The 10989-nt window shown below is 43.9% G+C and overlaps 1 pseudogene; it reads right to left on the bottom strand.

Annotated features, from left to right (window-relative positions):
• Nucleotides 1–2352: 2352 nt before the first annotated feature.
• LOC112437821 (small nucleolar RNA U13) lies at nucleotides 2353–2443 on the bottom strand (annotated as a pseudogene).
• Between the last annotated feature and the right edge of the window lie 8546 nt (nucleotides 2444–10989).

The following is a 10989-nucleotide window of genomic DNA, read 5'->3' as shown; positions in this document are numbered from 1 at the left end:
AGACAGGGATATTGGCCGGGCACAGTGGCTCACGCCTGTAATCCCAGCACTTTGCGAGGCTGAGGTGAGCAGATCACTTGAGGTCAGGAGTTCGAGACTAGCCTGGCCAACATGGTGAAACCCCGTCTCTACTAAAAATAGAAAAATTAATTGGGCATGGAGGTGGTCACCTGTAATCCTAGCTACTCAGGAGGCTGAGGCAGGAGAATCGCTTGAACCTGGGAGGCAGAGATTGCAGTGAGCAGAGATGGCGCCACTGCACTCCAGCCTGGGCGACAGAGTGAGACACCGTCAAAAAAAAAAAAAAAAAGACAGTGATGTTGATGATCCTGACCCTGTGTAGGCCTAGGCTAATGTGTGTGTTTGTGTTTCAGTTTTTAACAAAAAGTTTAAAAAGTAAAAAAAAGAAAAAAGAAAAAAAATTTGATAGAAAAAGCTTATAGAATATGGACATGAGGAACGAATACATTTTCATAGAGCTGTACAGTGTGCTTGTTTTTAGGCTTAGTGTTGTGACAAAGTCAAAAAGTTTTTAAAAATTTAAAACTTTATAAAATAAAAAAGTTATAGTAAGGTAATTTATTATTGAAGAAAGAAATTTTAAAAAATAAAATGTAGCCAAAGTGTGTAATCATTTATAAAGTCTACAATAGTGTACAGTAATATTTTGTAGGCCTTCCCATTCACTCACCACTCACTCACCAACTCACTGAAAGCAACATTCAGTCCTGCAGGCTCCATTAATGTTAAGTGCCCTATATAGGTGTGCCTTTTTTTGTCTTTTTTTGTTTTTTGTTTTTTTTGAGACAGAGTCTGGCTCTGTCGTCCAGTCTGGAGTGCAGTGGCGTTATCTCCGCTCACTGCAAGCTCCACCTCCTGGGTTCACACCATTCTCCTGCCTCAGCCTCCTGAGTAGCTGGGACTACAGGCACCCGCCACCACGCCCAGCTAATTTTTTGTATTTTAGTAGAGACGGGGTTTCACCGTGTTATCCAGGATGGTCTCTATCTCCTGACCTCAAGATCCGCCTGCCTCGGCCTCCCAAAGTGCTGGGATTGTAGGCGTGAGCCACCGCGCCCAGGCTTTTTTTGTCTTTTATGCCATATTTTTATTATACATGTTCTAGGTTTAGATAGATCAATACTTACCATTGTGTTGCAATCACCTGCAGTACTCATATGGTTACATCACTCCTAGTAGCATAGGAGCAATAGGCCATACCATAAGCCTAATGCATGTAGTCGGCTCTAAGTTTGTCTGAGTACACGCCTAACACCTGAAGACACATTTCTCAGAATGTCTCCCCGTCGTTGATGCATGACAGTATATCACATATTGTACTATTGAAAAAATAGTCATGGCTGGGCGTGGTGGCTCAGGCCTCTAATCCCAACACTTTGGGAAGCTGTGGCAGGAGGGTCCCTTGAGCCCAGAGCTCTCAACCAGCCTGGGCAACATAGTGAGACCTTGTCTCTACAAAAAAAAGTTTTAAGGCTGAGCGCAGTGGCTCACGCTTGTAATCCCAGCACTTTGGGAGGCCAGGGCGGACAGATCACGAGGTCAGGACATCGAGACCATCCTGGCTAACACGGCGAAACCCCGTCTCTACTAAAAAAATACAAAAAATTAGCCGGGCTTGGTGTCAGGCGCCTGTGATCCCAGCTACTCAGGAGCTACTGAGGCAGGAGAATGGCGTGAACCCAGGAGGCGGAGCTTGCAGTGAGCAGAGATCGCGCCACTGCCCTCCAGCCTGCACAACAGAGCGAGACTCCCATCTCAAAAAAAAAAGAGTTTTAAAAATTAGCCGGGTGTGGTGGTGCACACTTGCAATCCCAGCTACTCGGGAGACTAAGGCAGGAGGATCATTGGAGCCCAGGAGGTCAAGGCTGGAGTGAGCTATGATCACACCACTGCACTCCAGCCTGGGTGACAGAGCAGTGCTCTGTCTCAAAAACAACAAAACAAAAAAAGGCACACCTGCCCTCGTTTCTTCCTCTCTTTCCAGTGGCCTAAATGTTGAGAGGTAGAGAGAATTAAAGCAGCTATCTTAAACTAAAGAGGGCAGCCACGATGGAGTGACAATACAGAAGGGGTCTGCGTCACCAACATTGTGGAGCTTCCGCAGCCCTGGAGTGCTTATGTTCACACTGTGACGCAGAGACAAGTCAAATTCTTTCATGTTTATTTGGGTCTATGTGAGAGCAACTCAAGCTGCGACCTAATTAATGTAGGTTTATGATCAAGTACATATCTCATTGTATTGTAGCTATTTCTCTAATTATGATTATTTTATTATAAGTAATCATCAGTAATAATATCAGCAAAGTAAGTTTTTTTTGTTGTTTTTTTTAATGTCAGATGGGTAATGTGCCAAGATTTGAGGGAGGCATATCTCACACGAGAGTGTGAAAACACAATCATCATGTTATTAACTACAAAGGATCACATGCAGTTAAGTTTTTACTGTAATCCAAGGGTGGGAAGTTCAGCCACACCTTGCAGGATCTGAAACAGGAAATAGAGAAGCCATCAGTAACTGAGGTCATTCTCATATCAGCTTCTGCAAACCAGATTTCTCTCCTGTGATACTGTGAAATACTACTTGGTCTTCTACCCATTTCCTGGCAAGCAACTTCTAAAATCCTTGGAATCTCCTTGTGTGCTAATGAATTGACCTTTGGGTGGGTGGGTAGGGGCTACTGGATAGCCCCAGGATAGTGGTTGCCACTTGATTAGAGGGTAGGAACTTTCAGCCCCACCCCCAGCCTCGGGGAGGAGAGAGTAGCTGAAGTTTGAGTTATTCACCAATGGCCAATGATGTAATCAATCATGCCTACTTATTGACCCCTCCATAAAACCCCCAAAGGATAGAAGTTGGAGAGCTTCTGAGTTGCTTAACCCTTGGAGGTGCTGGGAGGGTGATATGCCTGGAGCGGGCACAGAAGCTCTGCACCCCTTCCCCATACCTTGCCCTATGCATCTCTTCCATCTGGCCGTTCATCTGTATCCTTTCTAATATCCTTTATAATAAACAGGTAAACATAAGTAAGTGTTTCCCAAAGGTCTGTGAGCTGCTCTAGCAAATTAATCAAACCTGTGGAAGGGGCATGGGAACCCTGATGTATAGCCAGTTGGTCAGAAGTATTGGTGACAACCTACTACTTGTGATGTCTAAAGTGGGGCAGTCTTGTGGGACTGAACTCTCAACCCGTGAGGTTTGATGCTACCTTCAGGTAGATAGTGTCAGAATTGAACTGAATTCTAGAGGATGAAACTGCCTTTGCAAAATTATGACAGCAAGAGAAATGTGACATGGCTAACTCCATCTTGCTTCTATCCTCACAGACTGGCTGTCCTTGCTCATACCTGGGCATAGGCCAAGCTAACCACGGGAGAAATTTAGTTTATAGTTTACGTGATGATAGCCCTTTCCAAAAACTAAACTACCCTTGTAAAACTGATGAACATCATGAAGTTAGGAGGATGAGAGGGGCCTGAATTCTACTAAGATGTGGGTGTAGTTAAATAATTACCAGCCATTATTCCGAAAGTCATAAGATTTGCAACTTCCCCAATTAATCCTGTAAATAACATCACTATTGTAGAGCTTAAGATTGGCCTTTTGGGATGTCTTTTCAGGCTTTTGCATTTCTAAGTACTGGATGGCCCCACCCAGACCAGTGACTCCTCTGGTGGGCCCCACCCAGAAGCCAACTCAGCATACAAGGACTGTTTTCCACACCCCTATGATTGCATCCCCAGCCAATCCGCATGGCCCCTTCCCTAGCCTCCTGCCTACCAAACTATCCTTGAAAAACCCCTAACCTCCAGGCATTCTGGGATATTGATTTGGGTGATAACTGTCTCCTGCGTAGTGCCAGCATCGTGTCAACTGAACTCTTTCTTGACTGCAATGCCATGGGCTCAGTGGATTGGGTCTGTGCAGGAAGAACCCATCAGGCAGTTACAAGGACATCCAACTGGTGTGTGCTGGAGAATCTCTTGCAGAATTGATTGCTTGCTTGGTGTGTGAGGAAACCCGCACCGTCCCCCTGCCCTGCCCTGCCCCCGCCCCATATTTGGTCACAGCAGCATCCTACGTTGTGAGAGTATAGTAGGAGAAAGTGTTTTTACATGTATCCTTTTATCTATTTTGTTTGGTATATGGCCATGTATAAGTGAGCAGTCCCCCAACTTTGAATTTCCTGAGACACACTAAGACTTTAGCCCTAATCTCAGGCCCAGTTCTGGCTAGGGTCCTTTTTTTTTTTTTTTTTTTTTTTTTTTGAGACAGGGTCTTGCTCTGTTGCCCAGGCTGGAATGCAGTGACACAATCTTGGCTCACTGCAACGTCCTCCTCCTGGGCTCAAGTGATTCTCACACCTCAGCCTCCCAAGTTGCTGGGACTACAGATGCACACCACCACACCTAGCTGATTTTTGTGTTTTGTATAGAGACAGGGTTTCACTGTGTTGTCTAGGCTGGTCTCAAACTCCTGACCTCCAGCGATCCGCCTGCCTCTGCCTCCCAAAGTGCTGGGATTACAGGCATGAGCCACTGCCCCTGGCCCAGCTAGGGTCCACTTATTCAGTCAACCCATAGACTGATAATGGAGAATGTTCTCAGAAAAGACTGGTGTTAGCTGTACAGATAACCTATGGGCCTAATATATGTCTGTCTTCCATATTTGTATTTTGTTTGCTAATACTGTGGAGAAAGAAGCAGGAATTCCCATTCATTGCTAGTGGAAATGCAAATTGGTACAACCCTTGTGAAGTAGAATTTGGCAATATCTAACAAAGCCACACGTTTATTTTTTGACATAAGAATCACACTTTTAGGAAGTTGTTCTGAGGATATAGCTTCAATAATATGAAAATACATGTGAACAAGATTGTTCTTTGCAGCACTATTTAGAATTGCAGTCCAAATGCCAAACATGAGAAAGTAATTAAACCATGGTACATCCAAGCAGTGGGGTACTATGCAGCGGTAAAAAAATTAATAAGGATGATCTCTTTTTTTGTTTTTTTTTGTTTTTGGAGACGGAGTTTCACTCTTGTAGCCTAGGCTGGAGTGCAATGGCATGATCTCGGCTCACTGCAACCTCCGCCTCCCGGGTTCAACCTCCACCTCCCGGGTTCAAGCGATTCTCCTGCCTCAGCCTCCCAAATAGCTGGGATTACAGGCTTGCACCACCATGCCCAGCTAATTTTTGTATTTTTAGTACAGACGGGGTTTCACCATGTTGGCCAGGCTAGCCTCGAACTCCTGACCTCAGGCAATCCACCCGCCTCGGCCTCTCAAAGTGCTGGGATTACAGGCGTGAGCCACCGCGCCCGGCCAATGATCTCTATAAACTGATATGGAGTGATTTCCAGAATACATTCTCCCTTTTTTTTTTTTTTTTCCTTGAGATGAAGCCTCACTCTGTTGCCCAGGCTAGAGTGCAGAGGCACAATTTCGGGACACTGCAACCTTCACCCCACTAGGTTCAAGCGATTCTCTTCCTCAGCCTCCCGAGTAGCTGGGACTACAGGTGTGCGCCACCACACCTGGCTAATTTTTGTATTTTTAGTAGAGACGGGGTTTCCCAGGTTGGCTAGGCTGGTCTCCAACTCTTGATCTCAAGTGATCCGCCTGCCTCAGCCTCCCAGAGTGCTAGGATTACAGGCGTGAGCCACCGTGCCTGAGCCAGAATATATTCTTTTTTTTTTTTGAGACAGGGTTTCCCTCTGTCACCCAGGCTGGAGTGCAGTGACGGGCTCTCAGTTTACTGCAACCTCCACCTCCCGGGTTCAAGCAATTCTCCTGCCTCAGCCACCCGAGTAACTGGGATTACAGGCAACTGCCACCACACCTGGCTAATTTTTATATTTTTAGTGGAGACAGGGTTTCGACATGTTGGCCAGGATGGTCTCGAACTCTTGACTGCAGGTGATCCGCCTGCCTGGGCCTCCCAAAGGGATGGGATTATAGGCGTGAACCACCACACCTGGCCTCAGAATATATTCTTAAGTGAATAAAGGAAAATGCCAAAAACAATCTATGGCTGCCATTCTCAAAACGTGGTGCCCACACCCCTGGGGGTACCTGAGGCACTTTCAGGTGGCCCATGAGGTTAAAACTATTTTCCAAATAATGCATTGTTTGCCTTTTTCACTGTGCTGACATTTGCATTGTTGATGTGGAACGGATGCAGATAAAACTGCAAGCCCTTCACAAATCAAGGCCATGGCAAGCTCTCTCCACTGCCACACACTCTGGGGGCTGGGGGGAGGGAGAGACAGTTTTACTTAAGAATTTCCTTGATGAAGCAATAAAAATTGGTAATTTTATCAGAACTTGACCCTGAGTTCACATCTTTTTACTATTCTGTGTGACCAAATGGGAGGTTCACAAGAGCACTTCCTATGTGCATGGCATATGATGGTGATCTTGTGGAACAGTGTTTCTGCAGTTGTTTGAGTTGCAAGATGAGGTAGCCATTTTTTCATGAACATCATTTTTAATTTTTTAATTAAAAAAAATTTTTTTGTTTTTAAAAATTATTTTGGCTGGGTATGGTGGCGGCTCATGCCTGTAATCCCAGCACTTTAGGAGGCTGAGGCGGGCAGATCATGAGGTCAGGAGATCGACACCATCCTGGCCAACATAGCGAAACCCCATCTCCACTAAAATACAAAAAGATTATCCGGGCATGGTGGCACGCGCCTGTAGTCCCAGCTGTTTAGGAGGCTGAGGCGGGAGAATCACTTGAATTCAGGAGGTGGAGGTTGCAGTGAGCCAAAATCGCACCACTGCACTCCAGTTTGGGCGACAGAGCAAGACTTCATCTCAAAAAAAAAAAAGTTATTTTATAGGTCAGGCGCAGTGGCTCACGCCTGAGATCCTAGCACTTTGGGAGGCCAAGGTGGGCAGATTGCCTGAGCTCAGGAGTTCGAGACCAGCCTGGGCAACACGGTGAAACCCTGTCTCTACTAAAATACAAAAATAAAAAATAAAATAAGCCGAGCATGGCGGCGTGCCCCTGTAGTCCCAGCTACTCAGGAGGCTGAAGCAGGAGAAGTGCTTGAACCCAGGAGGCGGAGGTTAGAGTGAGCCGAGATCGCGCCACTGCACTCCAGCCTGGGTGACAGAGCAAGACTCCGTCTCCAAAAAAAAAAAAAAAAAATTATTTTATAGAGACGGGCCTTGCTCTGTTGCCCAGTGTAGAGTGTAGTGGTAGGATTATAGCTCACTGCAGCCTCAAACTTCTGGGCTCAATCAATTCTTGTGCCTCAGCCTCCTGAGTATTTGAGACTACAGGCACATGCCACCAGGCCCAGCTAATTTTGTAATTTTTTTTTTTGTAGAGACTGGAGTCTCGCTTTGTTTGTCCAGGCTGGTCTTGAACTTCTTGCTCAAACAATCCTCCCAAAGCATTGGAATTACAGGCATGAGCCACCATGCCCAGCCTGTGGAACACCATTTCAAGGTGAAACCGGAAAGGCAAACTACTGCTAGTTGGACATGGGATTTCACAGTTATTTTCTCAACTATGAGTGAAGTAAGCCTAACATTCCAAGCAAAAAAAAAAAAATGGATAGTAAATGTTGCTAATGGAAAGATTCAAAATTTAAATTTAAATTTAATTTGGAAAATCTCTCATCCACTACCATGGGCTTTACCGAATCGGGTCAGAGAAGATAGTAAATGAAGTAACTTCTTTTATGTACAATAAAATGTGTCAACATTTGGAAGATGTATATACTTCAGTGAACCATTATTTTCCAAGTGACCAAAGCATGATGTTACAAAATCACGCATGGTTAAAAAACACAATCAAAGTACAAGATAGGGCAATGCATTTTAATGTTAACACCACAAAAAAGTTTGTGAATGTGATTTCAGAATCCACATTGCAACTAACTTCTGAGAAACAATCACTATTGTGTTTTAGTGTTGTCAAAGAGGAACAAACACAATTACCTGAAAAGGCTGAGGCTGGGCACAGTGGCTTGTGCCTGTAATTCCAACACTTTGGGAGGCCAAGGTGGGTGGATCACCTGAGGTCAGGAGTTGGAGACCTGCCTAGCCAACATGGCAAAACCCCTTCTCTACTAAAAATACAAAAAATTAGCCAGGCGTGGTGGTGGGCACCTGTAATCCCAGATACTCGGGAGGCTGAGGCAGGAGAATTGCTTGAAATTGGGAGGCAGGGGTTGCAGTGAGCTGAGATCGCAACATTGCACTCCAGCTGGGTGACAGAGTAAGACTGTCTCAACAAAAGAGAAAAGACTGTGAAAATACTCATCCTTTTTCCAACTACATATCTGTTTGGTGCCAAGTTTTCTTTAGATGCTTTTACCAAAACAATGTATTTCAAGAGATTACTAGAGGAATCAGATATGAGAGTCCAACTGTCTTCTATTAAACCAGGCATTAAAGAGATTTGCAGAAATATAAAACAATGCTATCCTTCTTTCTATATTTTTGATAAAATGGAGTTTTTATTAATAAAAATGTGAAATGTTACTTATATTTACGTGTCATGAATTTATATTATTATTTTACATGTATTTAATAAATGCGTATTTTTACAATTTCTCAGTTTTGGTTTAGTTTTGTTTTGTTTTTTCTTTTTTTGAGACGAAGTCTTGCTCTGTCACCCAGGCTGGGGTGCAGTGGTGTGATATTAGTTCACTGCAGCCTCCACCTGACACAGGCTCAAGCAATCCTCCCACCTCAGCCTCCTGAGTAGCTGGGACTACAGGCCCATGCCACCACACCCGGCTAATTTTTTTTTTTTTTTTGGTAGAGATAGGGTCTTGCCATGTTGCCCAGGCTGTTATCAAACTTCTGAGCTCAGCTTATCCTCCTGCCTCAGCCTCCCAAAATGCTGGGATTATAGGCACAAGCCACTGCACCCGGCTAGTTTTAGTGTCTAATGCAGTAAATATAATAGATATAGTCCACATAAACAAAAGCTTTTTGGCTCTTCAGTAGCTTTTAATAGGGTGAAGAGGTCCTGAGCCTAAAACAATCTGAGACTTACTACTTATTGTATAATAACAAATATACACATGTCTGTATGATCTGAAATGACCGATTCCAGGGCTGGGGCAGGGAGAATACGATATGAACCTGGAACATTTTGTTATGCCAGAAAATAAAAAAACCCTGAAGGAGTGATGGAGGCAAGTCGAAAGGATAAGGCACCCAATTTGAGGAGCTCCCACTGGCCAAATCCAAGATAATCTGAGCACAGAAATAAATAATAATAGGAGGTCCGGCGCGGTGGCTCGCACCTTTAATCCCAGCACTTTGGGAGGCCGAGGCAGGCGGATAACCTGAGGTCAGGAGTTCAAGACCAGCCTGGCCAACGTAGTGAAACTCCGTCTGTAGTAAAAATATAAGAATTAGTCGGGTGTAGTGGTGGGTGCCGGTAATCCCAACTATTCATGAGGCTAAGGCTTGAACCCGGGAGGTGGAGGTCGTAGTGAGCAGAGGTTGTGCCATTGCACTCCAGTCTGGGCGACAGGAGCGAGACTCTGTCTCAAAAAAAATAAAAACTAAAACTAAAATAAAATAATTAAATCATAAATAAATAATAGTAATGGATTTTTAACCTAGTGAATAAAGTAGGGCTCCACAAATCCATACTGATACAAATAAGCAAACAAACAAATGGAGAAGGAAAAGCTTTTCCACAGAGTAGAAAACCAACAAATAAATGTAGAAGAAACGATGGATGATAAAACTAAAGAGTAAAAGTTTGAGGAATAGGACATCTATCTTGTTTCAAAATAGGGAGAAATAATAACTTTATTATTATTTCAGATGGAGAGGCCTGGCTGACACCACCTTAACCAAGTCATCAAAGTTAATCATCAAAGTTAACATTACCAGTAAGGGGACAAGCCCACATTAAAATCAGGTGCCACCTAATAAAATGTACTAAGGGCCGGGTGCTGTGGCTCACGCCTGTAATCCCAGCTCTTTGGGAGGCTGAGGCAGGCAGATGATGAGGTCAAGAGATCGAGACTATCCTGGCCAACCTGGTGAAACCCCATCTCTACTAAAATACAAAAATTAGCTGGGCATGGTGGTACACACCTGTAGTCCCAGCTACTTGGGAGGCTGAGGCAGGAGAATGGCTTGAACCCAGGAGGCGGAGATTACAGTGAGCCGAGATTGTGCCATTGCACTCCAACCTGGGCAACAGAACAAAACTGTCAAAAAAAAAAAAAAAAAAAAAAAAGCACTGAGAAAGCTAAGGAAGGCGAAATATCAATTTTGTGATATATCTGTCAAAAATGCACAGCCTCAATCTAATCATGAGGAAACATGGGACTGCCAAAGTGAGGGATGTGCTATAAACTAACAGGACTTTACTTTCAAAAATGCCAAGGTCCTGAACGACAAATACAGACCATTCTACATTAAAGGAAACTAAAGAGATATGCTTACTCAATACAGTGCGTGATCCTAGATTGGATCTTAGTCTGAAAATTTTTGCTTTCTTATAAAGGACATTATTTGACAACAAAAAATATGAATATGGTCAGTATACTAGGTAATAGCATTATATCAATGTTAATTTCCTAATTTTGATAATTGTAATACATTCTCTGGTGTATAAGAGAATGTCCTTGTTCTCAGGAAGTACACACTGAAGTATTTAGGGCACAAAGGGCAACATATCTGCAGTTTACTCTCAAATGATTCAGGAATAAAAGACATATATGGGAAATGATTATATGTAGTGTGTGCACCTGTGTTTGTCTATATGGAAAATAATGGATCAAATCTGGGGAATCTGGATGGTGAAGAGTATATGAGATTTCTTTATACCATTCTTCAGACTTTTCTTTTTTTGTTTGTTTTTTTTTTGAGATGGAGTTTCGCACTTGTTTCCCAGGCTGGAGTGCAATGGTGTGATCTCGGCTCACCACAACCTCCGCCGCCTGGGTTCAAGCAATTCTCCTGCCTCAGCCTCCCGAGTAG

This window comes from Pan paniscus, chromosome 17 (assembly GCF_029289425.2).
Source record: "Pan paniscus chromosome 17, NHGRI_mPanPan1-v2.0_pri, whole genome shotgun sequence".
Lineage (NCBI taxonomy): Eukaryota > Metazoa > Chordata > Mammalia > Primates > Hominidae > Pan > Pan paniscus.
The sequence above is the reverse complement of the archived record's forward strand: the minus strand, read 5'-3'. Positions and strand labels throughout refer to the sequence as shown.